We start from the raw sequence: 17,400 nt of genomic DNA, 5'->3' as shown, positions 1-17,400 counted from the left end.
AAATAAATTGATAACTGATATCACACTTCAGAATACGACCGTGATCAACAATGGATAATGTTACAGGGGTACACTGATTTGGTTACTTAGGAGTAGTGTAGAGGATGAGGTAGCTGAAAATGCTTGATGGTTTCAAGGAAATGCAAGGTGGAATAAAATGCAGTACAGAAATAACTTGTTATGATTTTAGCAAAAGGTACTATGATCACTTTTTCTTTTGACAATTCACTCCCCCGCTATGCAATACAAGAAATGGAAGGAGAGCACACAGTCTTCAAGAATCCCAACAAATCACACTTTATAATGCAATACATAGTTCCAGTTCTCCCAGCAAGATTAGGGAAAACAGGGATGAGTTTTAAACACAGGCAAATTACTTTAATGTGGTTTGCAAGGAAGTGAAAAGGTACTAAAATTGCTTTTAATTCCCTCTAGAGTTTCAGGGTAGGTGATGGCTACTTTATATTAGTTCAGGCTCACTTTAACAATACTCTATGAATGATTAGCAGATTGCAAACGAATTTTAGCAAAGAGAAGCAAAAAGCTGCTGATTTCTACAGATGAAGAAATCGGGCCAAATCGCAAATCGCGGTAAATTTCGCGAGTGCGTGTCTCGCGATTACGGACTAAGTATAGGGAGTAGGAAGGTTCGTTGGAAAGCCTAGATTCTAAGCTTTCAGATGAAAGTTAAATCTCGTTCCTAGCACAAACGGTTCCGGAGATACGGATGATTTAATAAAGGTAGATTTTCGGATTTAAAGTAAAACTCAAAATGACAGGTGACAGCTTGCAGCTGCAGAATTGACAGGTGTCAGTTGTGCAGCTTTAAAAATGACAGATGACACGATTTCTAGGAGGCTGTTCTAATTAGGTTAAAATAGTTTGGATTACAATATTTTAACTAAGAGATTGGGTTCTGCACAGTTCTGGCGGATACTCACTCCTAATTTTGAAATGAATGGGCCTCGTCATGGATCTGGTCAACTGGACTGGACTGCGGTTATCTCTGCTCGGCGGGTCAATCAGGCACCGGTTCTGCTCACAGCGATCCGGATCTCTGGTTCTGCTCACAGCGGTCTGGGTCTGGTCTGGATACAGCGGCCTGTGGTTCTCTGGATCTCTGGTCTGGTCTCTGGCAATTGTTCTTGGCAAAGAATTCAAACAGCTCGCCCGGCTGTGGAATAGTTTGCAAATGATTTTAAGGATGCTGAGGCCTGCTGAGAAGAGTTCTCAATTTGTGGGTTTAGGCCCTTGCTTTAAGTTCTGAAGTAAAGTTCTGGTCTTTGGAGATTGATGGATGTGAAGTCTGGAGTCTCCCGGCAGAGCGTCCCGCAGAAAATGGAATTGAATGCCCTCTACCTGTCCCAGCAGTCTCTTTTTATGTGTTTTGAAAATGGGTGTGTGCCTGGGCCTAGCTAAGCCTGCCCCTCTCTACTTGTCATTGGCCCAATTCTCCCCTCTCCCATGATTGGGGGAAGGAAATGGCTTGTCATCATGATGAGGTCTGTTTATGGGTCAGAGGATCCTCCCTTGGTCAATTTGCCCACAAATCTATATTTGATTCAAATACATATTTCCCCGGTACACAAGCGGTTGACATTACATGTACATATTATATATTCCTTATGGTCCATGCTTGTCCGCCTCTGATCTTCCTGGGGGCTTGCTTTCAAAAAAGACAACATTTTGCGCTCTTTGACTGGTTTACCAATATCGGACATTTACCAAAATTTGCACACATGTGCGCAAGGAGTATGGACATTAATTGATGAAGTGTCAGATTTTTAACATGCAGAAATTTGGAGTGAGACCCTATTTTCCGCTAGCAACCCCCCAGAATACACCACAGGGTCCTAACGCCTCTTAAAACGTGCACAGAAAAATCACAAGAATAATGATATTACTTATATAATTTTGACCAGTCCGCACTATGAGTTATCTATCTTTTTAACTTATGCCCTGGTCAAAAAGGGGTGTGGCTTCCCACATCACGGGGTGGTATAACTGGTTTATCCACTTCCCCCAAGCTCAGCTGCTAGCAGAGGCACTGCCCCTCCCAGTTTCCCCCAAGAGGAAGCCACTTTATGGCCCCCCCAATATAACATTTGCCTGAGTCCAGGACAGGCCTTTGTTCAACTTTCTGCAGTCCCCAGGTCCCCTCCCTTAATTCAATCAGAGAGGTGTCAACTCCTTTTGGCAAGTGGCAGCAGGATGCAGCTAGGCCTGGGAAGAGTGGCTGAACAGGTTTCAACTCCTGTCGGGGGTAGTTGTCAGGCAGAATCCAGTTTCATTAAGCCAGGTTTCAGCTAAATGTCACTTTTTGTTCCCAGTTTAAATCAAACTTACAATTTTTACATATACATTAAATAATTACTTCCTTCAAGTCATTTCAGAATATAGTTTTACATTGTATCCACCTCTTAGCAAGTCTTTCCTTGGCCTGGTTTTGTTTCATTTGTTCAGTTTTACACAAAAGTCTGGTGGTTTTAAAACGCTGGCTTTCTGATAGTGGTGAGTACCGGTATTGCAACCATTTTTGGGATTAAGAAAATGAATTCCCCACAGTTCTGAGTTGTTTTTTGGCAATCAGCATTGCCATTCCCAATGGTTTCAGGCTACTGTGTGTGTAGCCCAATGGTGGTTTTAGGCAGTGCCCTCCTGTGCTCACAACATAGGCAAAAATGGGTGGCAGCCTATTCTTCATGTTTTCCCTGTGCACTCTGTGGGGAGTTCTGGCCATCATGATGTTTTCCATGCCAGTACTGCACAGTTTTATGGTAGGGCTTGGATGCATGGGTAAAAACATCCCACAAGCCCCCACTCTTGCGATGGCCATTCTGTCCTATCACTGATGGAACTCGCAAGATCTGGGATCTTGGCCTCCTCTTCTTCCAATTCCATAGATGGCACAGTTCAGCATCTTTTCCTCCCTCCAGTCAATCAATCAGTTCCCCTTGCTGGTCCTGATGGGAGGGTTGGGCGGTACCCCGGGCCCCTCTGGTCTCTGCTCCCGGTCCCCGGATCGTCCTCCTTGGCCAGTCTCCAGGTTTTCTTTCTCCTAGGACGACAAAGGAAAGCGGCAATACCTATTCGTAGACATTTCTTCCCCACCATTGATATAGTGGGGTGGCATATACATTTTATAGTCAAAACATTTGCGTTCTTATTTTAACAAAAAATAAGATACAATTATAAGACATTTATTTTTTCCAAATCATAATATTTTAGAGACTATATGTGGGATATTTTAGGGTTGGAATTGAATTACTCTGGAGCGGTCCCCTCTGGTATTGCAGGGGACTCCTCCAGTTGTTGCAGAGTGTGCCTGGGATGGCAACACTTTAGCTGATTTATATGGACCCACTTATCTTCCCCCTCTGCCAAACTGCCTTTGGGGATGCAGATCTTATAGGCAACAGGGGAGATCTTGTCTATAATTTCAAACAGTCCCTTCCATGTAGGCAAGAATTTTCGCTGTTTGGGCTGGTTCCTTTGGAAATTGTATAGATTGACCCAATCACCCACCTTATATTCCTTTCGGGTAGTTTTTAAATCATAGTGGGTCTCCATGCTCTCGGCTGATCTTTCTAGATTCCGCTGAGCATAGGCAAAAGCATGCTGAAGGTGTTTCCTTAAATTCTCCACATACTCATGAGTTGTGGAGGCATTTATCAACGTTTGCTCTTGGGTTCTGTAGAGCAAATGCTGGGGAAGCACCATCTTGCGTCCAGTCATCAACTCAAATGGTGACATTTTAGTTGCAGATGAAGGGGTAGATCTGATGGCCATTATGACCAGAGGTAATCGGATATCCCAGCTTGGCCCAGAATCTGCCACAAACCTTTTTAAGATGCTCACAATGGTTCGGTTATATCTCTCTACTGCTCCAGAAGAAGCTGGCCTGTAAGCAATGTGTAGCTTCCTTGTAACCCCCAGTATCTCCCACATCTTTGTCATTACTTCACTGGTGAAGTGGCTACCTCTGTCTGACTCAATCCTTTGAGGTAGACCAAAACGGGAAAAGATGTGGTTAATCATCAGGGCAGCTGCTGTTTCTGCCTTGCAGTTTGGGGCTGGGAGACATTCCACCCACTTGGTAAACAAGCATGTATGGTCAACATGTACTTTTTCCCTCTAGACGAGCGGATTACAGGGCCTACAAAGTCGATTTGCAAATCTGACCATGGCAGTGTCATCCCCCTCTTTTGGAGAGGCGCACGGTGTGTGAGGGATGATGGCTCAAATTGTGCACACACAAGACACCCCTTCAAGTATTGGTCGAGGTCCTGCCCCATGTGTGGCCAGTATGCAACCTCTCTTAAGATTTCCAGTGTCGTGTGAAACCCCCTTATGACCGGCGGTGGCCGCATCATGGGCGTGACTTAACATCAGGCTTAGGAATGAGGTAGGGACCACCCACTGATCATGGCCAGCTTGGGATTTCCTTACCAATAAACCGTCTTGGATTCGGAACCTTTTTGGACATTTCATCAACACTCTTAGGTCCTCTTTCCCAATGTAATCGGTATCCGTCAGGGGAAAGTTCTCAGGGTCCTCAAGGTGTTGGTAAAACTTACCAATAATTGGATCCCCCTTCTGAGCTGTAATTAAATCAGCATCAGGGGTCTCCTTACTCCATTGTGCAGTTGAAAGATCATTGTGAGCATTGGTCTGGGACCTAGTGATGGCAGTGACCTGGATTTTTCCCAACAGGGACTCTATTTCTATTAGATCCACTAGGATGGCCCCGGTTTTGGCCAGCTGATCAGCTAAGTCATTTCCAGTTTTGTCTGGTCCCTCTACTTTGGAATGACCCTTGATCTTTTTCCAGTAGATGGTCATCCCATTCGATGTGACCAGATCATCAATATTTTGGATTAGCTTCCCATGTTTCAGGGGTTTGTTATTAGCACATAACATGCCTCTGGTTTTCCAATTTACCAGGTGCTCCACGAACCCGTTCCGTATATAATCCGAATCTGTGATTATGACCAGTTCGTGGAGTTGATGTTGGACAGCAGTGAGGATGGCCTGATGCACAGCCATCAATTCTGCCACCTGACTACTTCGGGGACCAAATTTGTATCCAGCTGTGGGTTCTGGGGACTCATTCACCCATGCATTCCCTACGCCAGCCACCAGTTCTTTCTCCCCGTTGTTGTCAACATGGTAAGAGCATCCATCCACATAGACAGTGGGCATTCCCTCACACTTGTCCTCTTCAAAGACTTTGTGTGGGGAATTGAGGTATGCCTCCATGCTGTCCTTGATTTTTAGACTTTCGTCCTCGAGACAGTTTTCTCTGGCACAATCATGCAAGTCAGCCAGACGTTGCGCGAGGGGACTCTTCTTGTTTTGGCCATATCTGACCTCTACAGGAAAGCCTTGCATTGACAGAATCCAGGAAGTAATTTGGGAATTACTCACATTTCCGGCCCGGATTCTATCACTTTGGAGACATTGCAGAGGCTGGTGTGGAGTCTCCACTATGATGTGTTCTCCCTGGATAAACGGGCTGTAATTCTTCAATGCCCACACCGTTGCCAGGAGTGCCTTCTCACAATCGTTGAATTATTCCTCCACAGAGGATAAAGTTTTGCTTGCATAGGAGATTACTTTATTGACCTTGTCATGCTTTTGGTATAATACTGCCGTCAAGCATGTATTAGAGAACCCTGTCTCCAGGAAGAACTCCTTGTTTCTGACAGGGTAAGCTAGGCAAGGCACTTGTGAGAGGCTTCTTTTGAGTTGTCTTACTGCCTCGGATTGTTCTGGACCCCATTCCCACTTGACCCCCCCTTCAGGAGATGAATCAGGGGTCTAGTGATCTCTGCGTAGCCCTCAATGAACTTTCGGCTGTAATTAGTCAGTCCAAGGAGGCTCCTTAGTTCCCGCAGCGTTGTGGGGTCTTTCAGTTTCTGGAGTGCTTCCACTTTCTTTTCTTGGGGACAGAGACCCTGAGGAGTAATCTCATGCCCCAAGAAATTAGCACCGGTTCTACACCACTGTGCTTTCTGAAAAGAAAGTTTTGCTCTGGCGGCCCTCAACTGTTTCAGAACATAACGGATCTCTGCTATGTGTTCTTCCACAGATGAACTTTTTATGAGGACATCATCTACATAAGCCAGGTTACCCCTCGCACCCAGGTCGGGCATTGCCTTATGTAGGAAAATGTTGAATTCATTGCCGGAGTTGAGGTATCCGAAGGCAGTCCGGGTCCATGTGTACTGCTGGCCCCCAAAGGTAAAAGCCAGTTTGTATTGGTCCTCCCTACTGACAGGCACGGTCCAGTATCCATTTGTCAGGTCTATTGCAGTGAATACTTGTGACCCTTGAATCTGGGCCAGCCCTTGGTCAATGTAGGGCAGAGGCCATCAGGAAGTATGGACCCGTTTGTTGAGCTCCCTAAGGTCGGCGCAGAGTCTCCACTGGCCGTTTGGCTTCAATATTCCCAGCACCGGATTATTGAAGGTGCTGTGTACTGGACGGATTATTCCCCGGGACTCAAGGTTCTTAATTATTTCAGTAAGGGACTCCATGGATGCGAGAGGCAAACGATATTGCTTCACAAACACTGGAGTCATTCCAGGGTCCGTGGGAATGGTTGTGGTGTGGATGTCGGAGCGACCACAGTCATATGAGTCTACCGCAAAGAGATCTTGGAAATCCAAGAAAACTTGTTTCAACTTTTGCTTCTGTTCCAGAGTCACGCAGGCATCAGCTAGGTTGACTCTTTCTTCCACCATCTGCCTGAAGCCTGGAAAGACTTCTGGTTTGGCTATCTCAGCAGCCTCCTCCAGCTGGGTGGAGAAGTCCCTGGTCAGAGTGCTGATTTGGACTGGGGGCTTCAGGTGGGAAAGGCAGCCCTCATGGACCTGGAAAATCACCTCATCCCTCCTGAAGTCACAAGTCACATCTTCCTTACCATAAGGGCAAGAAGTGTACACCAGGAAGTTCCCCCCATGCCGGGTGAAAATCCTGTCTGGTATTGTATTGTCCTCACTGTCAAAACAGTCCTTGGGGATCGGTCCAAACAGTTAATTTCCTAAATCAATGGAGAAATGTCGGTCATCAACCGCCATTCCAATAATGGTGCCTGCGGCTAGAGTAATACTCTTTAAGTCGCTGTTATCCACCTCTATTGGAATGGTGTCATGTTCTATGTTGACTAATGGAGTTGGGTTTACCCCCAACCCTTGCTGTTGGAGAGAAGCATTTAGATGTATATAAGCATCAGGGTTTTTCAATTTTTGTCCTCTTTTAACTTTCACTTCCAGGGAGAATTGTCGGGTCCTTTCTGGGATGGTGACTTCCTCTTTAAGCTGAATTTCAACTGCATAAGGTAGCAATTGAGCTGACCTAAATGCTTTTTCTTGATCATTAAAGCCCATGGGATTATCCGCTAATCGGCACCAAGCTTTGAAGTTTATTAGGTCCAAACTAATGGCAAAGCGATTGAGAATGTCACTGCCTAAGTAAAAGGCGGCAGTGACGTCTCGCACGACCCAACAATTATGGACTATGCTCTTGTTGCCAATGGAGATTTTGAGCATACACCTGCTTGGCAGGAGATGTTTGGAATTAGGTGCTTCCAGGTCCATTTCCCATTTGTCTAGCAGTTGGAATGTGGAAATGGCTGGATCTTTTGGGAGCTAATGAAGCTCTTACCGTTGTTCACACACACTCGAGCGAGAACAGAGTCCGTCCCATCATTTAACTGAACAGGGATGAACAACTGCTCTCAAATTTGCTGAATATCAGCCAGGCTCTGAGCTGATTTCACCTCTTTCTGGACTATAGGAGTGGGAGTGTCTGATTGTGGATTGGTAAAGAATTTCAGAGTGTTTCCTTCCAGTGTGGAATACCACCTTAAACTGGAAGGAAGATTGATTTTCAGAAATGGAGAGGACCCCCCCATCACCAGTCTGTTGTCCTACTGCTATTACTGTCACGTCTGGAATTTGGTTGTTCTGGAAGTGAAATTCTACTTGGTCAGATTTTTGTTCAACCATGTGGCAGGTGCCGTTTAAACTAACATGGTTGACACTCTGTTTTAATTTTATTGGTCGGCTAGTCTGGGTCCAGAGGACGTTGTTTACGCAATCTATTAGGGGTGACAACCTTCTCAGGAGGTCATTCCCTAGTAAACAAGGGGTGCCCTCTGGAGTCACTACTATGACCGGGTGTTTCACCTTGTGTCGCCCAATTTTGATGTCCAAATCTGCAGTCCCCTCGACAGGAATTTCCTTCCTGTCAAAGTTCTGCAGTTGTCCAGGAAGAGAGGTGAGAGGAATACGGTAATTCTCCCCCCTTCCTGCATTTAGTTCATCAAAGGCCCTTTTGGACAGAAGGGTAGCTTGGGATCCAGTGTTCACCAGTGCTGAAATTGTACCCTGCCCCTGTACTTGTACCGGGGCATAATATCTTCCCTCCTTCTCCTCAAGGGGGCACAGATAATGCACATTTTTGGACAACTGGTTGGCTAACTTTCTGGTTTTGGACATTGCTAGCGAAGAGATTTGTGCAGAATTATGTGAAGAGCCTGGGGAATCTGAAAGAAAAAGTTGGCAACTGGAGATCAGAGCCATTGTGGGTTCCCCTGGTTCCGGTTCTAGGCCGCCCCCCCCTTTTTGGAGGCAGTCACCAGGATGGGTTTGAACCAGGGGATTTCGGTATTGTGGGTTCTGGGATGAGATGATGGGCGGCGGTAGCTCAGTCTCCATATCTCCCCCGTCTGTTGATTCGGTTTTAGGTTCCCCTGGTTCCGGTTCTGGGCCGCCCCTGCCTTTTTGGAGGCAGTCACCAGGATGGGTTTGAACCAGGGGTTTTCGGTATTGTGGGTTCTGGGATGAGATGATGGGTGGCGGTAGCTCAGTCTCCATATCTCCCCAGTCTGGATTGGAATCCCTTGGGACCCATTTTTCTTTGGGAGGAGTTCCCCCATCTCTAAAGGAGAAGATCCTTTCCCCAGGATCCTCTGAGGATTCCTCTCCCTCAAATTGGAAGATCTGTACCTCCTCTACAAACTGGGCCTGTTTGGGTACTTTGTTTCTCCTACCCCCCCTCTGCTCCTTTGGAGGCAGACTTTCAGGGGCAGGAGATTGTGTTTCCGGTTCCTGGTTTTCCAGGGGCTGTTTACAAGTTGGGAAGGAAGCTTCCTCCAAGGCTTTACACCCCCCTTCCCCTTGTGCCTCTTCCCTGGGAACCGGTGGGTTATCGGGGTGCTGCCCCGTCATTGTTCTGGAGCACCAGGTCCAGAGTTTGGGGCATTCTGTGGTGGCATGCTCATCTGAGGGTTCTGTTGAGCCCTCAGTATGTGACCCAGATCCTGTGCCATATTTTGGACCTGGCGCTCAAGTTGTGAAACCCGCTCAGGCTGATACGGGGCTCTATTTTCTCCCCTGGGCTGATCCCGGTAAGGGTAGCTATCCCTTCTCTGGTAGTACCCCTGGTTGGGAAGATTTCGGTACCCCTCCACCCTTGGCCTCCCCTCTCCCAGATTATGTTGTCTGGGCTCAGGGAATTGGGGAAAGAAGGATGGATGATTTTGGGGCTGGCAATTGGGTGGATACCTGGGGAAAAAGTTCTGCCCAGGATTTGGTGAATTTCTGCCCTCCTGGGGGAAGTTAAGAGGGAAGTTCCCCGGGTCAGGTGCTTGGCTGGATCCCCCCCCCCTTGGGCTGGAGGAGTCCACACATAACCCAGGATTGGTCGGTTTCCCTTGTAGCGGGGATTTACATAGTCAGGGGAGCGGGGGACCCCATTTGTGGGACTACCTCCTCGACTCCCTGTCTGTGACTGGCCCGAGGGCCTTCTGGGCTGTGAATTATTTGGTGCAGGCAGGTTTTTAGGCCCCCCCATCTCCAAATCTAAAACGGGGGCAACCTTTACCTCTGCCACCTTGGCAACAGCAGGGGTGCTGTTGGTTTTGGGGTTTTTCGGCGCATTATTTTTATTTTTGATGGGCTTCTGCACCTCATAGATCTGGGTAGCCTGTTCAATGACCCAGTCTAAAGATCTTTTCTCATGAAAATCTCTCACGAGCTGGGTCATTATGTATTTGGGTAAGCCATGGAAAAACGTATTGATGAATTCTCTGCTATCCGTGCGAACCCTTCTGGTGGTCTGCGCAAAAGCACACTTTAATTCTTGCACAAACTCTTGTGGGGCCTGATCCTCCCCACATTGCAAATTGTAGGCTGCCTCGCGAGCCTCTTGAGGATTTCTGTGCACAGAAAAATGATTCAAGATGGCCGCCCTGTATGTGGACCACCTTGAATGGTTTTGATCCTCCAGCCCCGCAAAGAAACTGGAGTATTCTGGTGAGAAGGTCCACTTTACATATTGAATACAGCTTTGGCTGTCCTTCAAATGGAAAGTCTCCAACATTTGCTCATAGAGCTCCAAGTGTTCCCAAACAGAATACTTGGCGTTATTATGATAAGGCGTGATGACACTCCTTATTGCCTTTATTTGTTTCATTCATCCTCTGACTCAGAAGCACTGCTCCCAGAGGTGCCTGTCTGATCTTCCAGGTTTTCCCGGATTCTGCGAGCCTGGGAATGGCTGGCAGAATGTGGGGACCTGGTCTCCTGTGTCCTGTAATGCTCAGAGGAGTCTTCAGATCCCTCCTTGCTGCCAGGATTTGATGGATACCCCCCCCCCTCACTGACCTAACTGGGCAAAGGTTTTCAGGATGCCCTTAGTGGGCCTACTCTCCTGGGGTTCCCCACTAAATTGCACTGTGCTTGGGTGCCCATACCCGGATGCCCGCCCATCCATTCCTGGGAGGTACTGGCCAATGAGCCCCATACTTCTAGCTGGATAGTAATCTGCCATCCCCATGGCCCTGGGCTCATGTGCGCGAGGTGACATGGGGGTGGCAGAGTCCAGGGACTGGGAGAGATGAAGGCCTCTGGTACTAGGGCTCCTCAGGTTATGCTCAGGAGTTCCTCTTTCCCAGCGAACGTCATCTCTATCCGCCCCTGCTTCCTGTTGCAAAGCAAGAGCCTGCGCTTTCAGTTCCTCAGTTAAGGCCTTACTAGACTCTATCAGTCTCTCCTGCATCGCTACCTGTTGCTGGAGCCTATCATTGGGCTGGCAGAGAGCCTCATTCTCTCTCTGTGCCTCCTGATTGGTCCTGGAGTACTGGACCAGTCTTTGCTGCAGGAGGGTTACCTCCTGAGCTGTGTCCCTATTGGCCTGCTCCTTTCATGCCAGAGCATCCTCCACCCTCCTGGTGTGCTCTAACAAGTTCTGGTGTTCTTTTTGGAGGTCACCCAGTCCCTGGAGGGCCAGGTGATTTTCTTCCATTTTCCTTTTTAAGTGGCAGACTTCCTGGCCTAAGGTATCCCTTTCCTGACTAAGAGCCTGCATCTGTGCCACCAGGTCATCCCTTTGCCTTTGGAAGGCACCAGCTTTCTGGTGTTCTTCATCAAACTCTGCCTGGGTATCCAGGTCTTTCAAAATCAATGTATTGCTTTCCTCTTTCTCTCTGTCTAGTTGGATTTGCAGGGTGACTACCTGCTCTGTGCATGCCCTGTTGAAATTGATCTGTTGCTCCAGCTTTTTCTGGCTCTGCAGTAAGGAGTCCAAACTGTCTTGGTGCTCCTTCTGCAAAGCCAGAATTCTGGTATCCTGGTCTGTCTTTTCCTGTTGCAGTATATCCATGTCCTCTTTTATTTTAATGATATACTGCCTACTATCATTTTCAGACTCCTGGCTCCTCTGCAGCCTCTGCTCAGAAGAGACCAGGTCAGATTGGGCCTTTTCTAACGCCATCTGTTGCCTATTTGCCTATTTGCCAGATCTTGGCCTTCAGCACATTTGTCCTGCATGGCTCCCATATATAGATACAAATATGCCGCTATCCTAACCATCTTGTCGTGTTCATCTTTAACTTTAGGAGCCATGTATAATTCACTCAGGGCCACATGTAATGGACCCTGATCTCTCCATATATCTGACCCTGTTTCAGTGTCCTGTTGCATGATTGCCTGCAACCAGACCGTTTGGTCCTGATGAGTCCACTCACCTCTCACAAATAGCTTATGTAAGAAGTGCTCTCTGGCTATTTTCAGATCTACCAAGGTCGTCATTCTGGAATTTGAGTTCCTTCCTGACTTACAGAAGTTTGTATTTTATTTTGCAAAACAGACCGTTTCCTTAGAGCGTTCCTTTGAGGGGTGCTTTCACAGTGTAAAACAGCGTGGTGATCTAACCGGATATGTGTATCTGGTCAGTTGGCACACTGTATTAATCTGCATAAGTGGTAAATCTAACCCAGAATATCCCGGCTCCGAGCCCCCACTTTTGTAAGCGATATTCAATCAACACTACAGCTAAGTCAATGCCTAGTCTGGGATGCTGAGGAAAACCTTATTGATGTATTTTTATATCCAGGTGAGTACTCTGGATGACAACCCTTGTATAACAACCCCCTCTTAGAATCCCCCTGACCCCACTGAGCCAAGAAGTAGGTTTGTTTTGCAAATTAAAAGGTTTATTTGAAAATTTAAACAATACATATATATATATATATATCACACTTTATAAATAAATTGATAACTGATATCACACTTCAGAATACGACCGTGATCAACAATGGATAATGTTACAGGGGTACACTGATTTGGTTACTTAGGAGTAGTGTAGAGGATGAGGTAGCTGAACATGCTTGATGGTTTCAAGGAAATGCAAGGTGGAATAAAATGCAGTACAGAAATAACTTGTTATGATTTTAGCAAAAGGTACTATGATCACTTTTTCTTTTGACAATTCACTCCCCCCCTATGCAATACAAGAAATGGAAGGAGAGCACACAGTCTTCAAGAATCCCAACAAATCACACTTTATAATGCAATACACAGTTCCAGTTCTCCCAGCAAGCTTAGGGAAAACAGGGATGAGTTTTAAACACAGGCGAATTACTTTAATGTGGTTTGCAAGGAAGTGAAAAGGTGCTAAAATTGCTTTTAATTCCCTCTAGAGGTTCAGGGTAGGTGATGGCTACTTTATATTAGTTCAGGCTCACTTTAACAATACTCTATGAATGATTAGCAGATTGAAAACAAATTTTAGCAAAGAGAAGCAAAAAGCTGCTGATTTCTATAGATGAAATCGGGCCAAATCGCAAATCGCGGTAAATTTCGCGAGTGCGTGTCTGGCAATTATGGAAAAAGTATAGGGAGTAGGAAGTCTAGGTTTGTTGGAAACCCTATATGCTAAGCTTTCAGATGTAAGTTAAATCTCGTTCCTAGAACAAACTTTTCCGGAGATACGGATGATTTAATAAAGGTAGATTTACGGATTTAAAGTAAAACTCAAAATGACAGGTGACAGCTTGCAGCTGCAGAATTGACAGGTGACAGTTGTGCAGCTTTAAAAATGACAGATGACACGATTTCTAGGAGGCTGTTCTAATTAGGTTAAAATAGTTTGCATTAGATTATTTTAACTAAGAGATTGGGTTCTGCAGAGTTCTGGCGGATACTCACTCCTAATTTTGAAATGAATGGGCCTCGTCACGGATCTGGTCAACTGGACTGGACTTTGGTTCTCTCTGCTCGGCGGGTCAATCAGGCACCGGTTCTGCTCACAGCGATCCGGCTCTCTGGTTCTGCTCACAGTGGTCTGGGTCTGGTCTGGATGCAGCGGCCTGTGGTTCTCTGGATCTCCGGTCTGGTCTCTGGCAATTGTTCTTGGCAAAGAATTCAAACAGCTCGCCCGGCTGTGGAATAGTTTGCAAATGATTTTAAGGATGCTGAGGCCTGCTGAGAAGAGTTCTCAGTTTGTGGGTTTAGGCCCTTGCTTTAAGTTCTGAAGTAAAGTTCTGGTCTTTGGAGATTGATGGATATGAAGTCTGGAGTCTCCGGCAGAGCGTCCCGCAGAAAATGGAATTGAATGCCCTCTACCTGTCCCAGCAGTCTCTTTTTATGTGTTTTGAAAATGGGTGTGTGCCTGGGCCTAGCTTAGCCTGCCCCTCTCTACTTGTCATTGGCCCAATTCTCCCCTCTCCCATGATTGGGGGAAGGAAATGGCTTGTCATCATGATGAGGTCTGTTTATGGGTCAGAGGATCCTCCCTTGGTCAATTTGCCCACAAATCTATATTTGATTCAAATACATATTTCCCCGGTACACAAGTGGTTGACATTACATGTACATATTATATATTCCTTATGGTCCATGCTTGTCCGCCTCTGATCTTCCTGGGGGCTTGCATTAAAAAATGACAACATTTTGCGCTCTTTGACTGGTTTACCAATATCAGACATTTACCAAAATTTGCACACATGTGTGCAAGGAGTATGGACATTAATTGATGAAGTGTCAGATTTTTAACATGCAGACATTTGGAGTGAGACCCTATTTTCCGCTAGCAACCCCCCAGAATGCAGATCTTATAGGCAACAGGGGAGATCTTGTCTATAATTTCAAACAGTCACTTCCATGTAGGCAAGAATTTTCGCTGTTTGGGCTGGTTCCTTTGGAAATTGTATAGATTGACCCGATCACCCACCTTATATTCCTTTCGGGTAGTTTTTAAATCATAGTGGGTCTTCATGCTCTCGGCTGATCTTTCTAGATTCCGCTGAGCATAGGCAAAAGCATGCTGAAGGTGTTTCCTTAAATTCTCCACATACTCATGAGTTGTGGAGGCATTTATCAACGTTTGCTCTTGGGTTCTGTAGAGCAAATGCTGGGGAAGCACCATCTTGCGTCCAGTCATCAACTCAAATGGTGACATTTTAGTTGCAGATGAAGGGGTAGATCTGATGGCCATTATGACCAGAGGTAATCGGATATCCCAGCTTGGCCCAGAATCTGCCACAAACCTTTTTAAGATGCTCACAATGGTTCGGTTATATCTCTCTACTGCTCCAGAAGAAGCTGGCCTGTAAGCAATGTGTAGCTTCCTTGTAACCCCCAGTATCTCCCACATCTTTGTCATTACTTCACTGGTGAAGTGGCTACCTCTGTCTGACTCAATCCTTTGAGGTAGACCAAAACGGGAAAAGATGTGGTTAATCATCAGGGCAGCTGCTGTTTCTGCCTTGCAGTTTGGGGCTGGGAGACATTCCACCCACTTGGTAAACAAGCATGTAACGGTCAACATGTACTTTTTCCCTCTAGATGAGCGGATTACAGGGCCTACAAAGTCGATTTGCAAATCTGACCATGGCAGTGTCATCCCCCTCTTTTGGAGAGGCGCACGGTGTGTGAGGGATGATGGCTCAAATTGTGCACACACAAGACACCCCTTCAAGTATTGGTCGAGGTCCTGCCCCATGTGTGGCCAGTATGCAACCTCTCTTAAGATTTCCAGTGTCGTGTGAAACCCCCTATGACCGGCGGTGGCCGCATCATGGGCGTGACTTAACATCAGGCTTCGGAATGAGGTAGGGACCACCCACTGATCATGGCCAGCTTGGGATTTCCTTACCAATAAACCGTCTTGGATTCGGAACCTTTTTGGACATTTCATCAACACTCTTAGGTCCTCTTTCCCAATGTAATCGGTATCCGTCAGGAGAAAGTTCTCAGGGTCCTCAAGGTGTTGGTAAAACTTACCAATAATTGGATCCCCCTTCTGAGCTGTAATTAAATCAGCATCAGGGGTCTCCTTACTCCATTGTGCAGTTGAAAGATCATTGTGAGCATTGGTCTGGGACCTAGTGATGGCAGTGACCTGGATTTTTCCCAACAGGGACTCTATTTCTATTAGATCCACTAGGATGGCCCCGGTTTTGGCCAGCTGATCAGCTAAGTCATTTCCAGTTTTGTCTGGTCCCTCTACTTTGGAATGACCCTTGATCTTTTTCCAGTAGATGGTCATCCCATTCGATGTGACCAGATCATCAATATTTTGGATTAGCTTCCCATGTTTCAGGGGTTTGTTATTAGCACATAACATGCCTCTGGTTTTCCAATTTACCAGGTGCTCCACGAACCCGTTCCGTATATAATCCGAATCTGTGATTATGACCAGTTCGTGGAGTTGATGTTGGACAGCAGTGAGGATGGCCTGATGCACAGCCATCAATTCTGCCACCTGACTACTTCGGGGACCAAATTTGTATCCAGCTGTGGGTTCTGGGGACTCATTCACCCATGCATTCCCTACGCCAGCCACCAGTTCTTTCTCCCCGTTGTTGTCAACATGGTAAGAGCATCCATCCACATAGACAGTGGGCATTCCCTCACACTTGTCCTCTTCAAAGACTTTGTGTGGGGAATTGAGGTATGCCTCCATGCTGTCCTTGATTTTTAGACTTTCGTCCTCGAGACAGTTTTCTCTGGCACAATCATGCAAGTCAGCCAGACGTTGCGCGAGGGGACTCTTCTTGTTTTGGCCATATCTGACCTCTACAGGAAAGCCTTGCATTGACAGAATCCAGGAAGTAATTTGGGAATTACTCACATTTCCGGCCCGGATTCTATCACTTTGGAGACATTGCAGAGGCTGGTGTGGAGTCTCCACTATGATGTGTTCTCCCTGGATAAACGGGCTGTAATTCTTCAATGCCCACATCGTTGCCAGGAGTGCCTTCTCACAATCGTTGAATTATTCCTCCACAGAGGATAAAGTTTTGCTTGCATAGGAGATTACTTTATTGACCTTGTCATGCTTTTGGTATAATACTGCCGTCAAGCATGTATTAGAGAACCCTGTCTCCAGGAAGAACTCCTTGTTTCTGACAGGGTAAGCTAGGCAAGGCACTTGTGAGAGGCTTCTTTTGAGTTGTCTTACTGCCTCGGATTGTTCTGGACCCCATTCCCACTTGACCCCCCCTTCAGGAGATGAATCAGGGGTCTAGTGATCTCTGCGCAGCCCTCAATGAACTTTCGGCTGTAATTAGTCAGTCCAAGGAGGCTCCTTAGTTCCCGCAGCGTTGTGGGGTCTTTCAGTTTCTGGAGTGCTTCCACTTTCTTTTCTTGGGGACAGAGACCCTGAGGAGTAATCTCATGCCCCAAGAAATTAGCACCGGTTCTACACCACTGTGCTTTCTGAAAAGAAAGTTTTGCTCTGGCGGCCCTCAACTGTTTCAGAACATAACGGATCTCTGCTATGTGTTCTTCCACAGATGAACTTTTTATGAGGACATCATCTACATAAGCCAGGTTACCCCTCGCACCCAGGTCGGGCATTGCCTTATGTAGGAAAAGGTTGAATTCATTGCCGGAGTTGAGGTATCCGAAGGGAGTCCGGGTCCATGTGTACTGCTGGCCCCCAAAGGTAAAAGCCAGTTTGTATTGGTCCTCCCTACTGACAGGCACGGTCCAGTATCCATTGGTCAGGTCTATTGCAGTGAATACTTGTGACCCTTGAATCTGGGCCAGCCCTTGGTCAATGTAGGGCAGAGGCCATCAGGAAGTATGGACCCGTTTGTTGAGCTCC

The sequence above is a fragment of the Ambystoma mexicanum genome, chromosome 3q, assembly GCF_040938575.1.
Source record: "Ambystoma mexicanum isolate Mex_15411 chromosome 3q, UKY_AmexF1_1, whole genome shotgun sequence".
In the NCBI taxonomy this organism is placed as follows: domain Eukaryota; kingdom Metazoa; phylum Chordata; class Amphibia; order Caudata; family Ambystomatidae; genus Ambystoma; species Ambystoma mexicanum.
The sequence above is the reverse complement of the archived record's forward strand: the minus strand, read 5'-3'. Positions refer to the sequence as shown.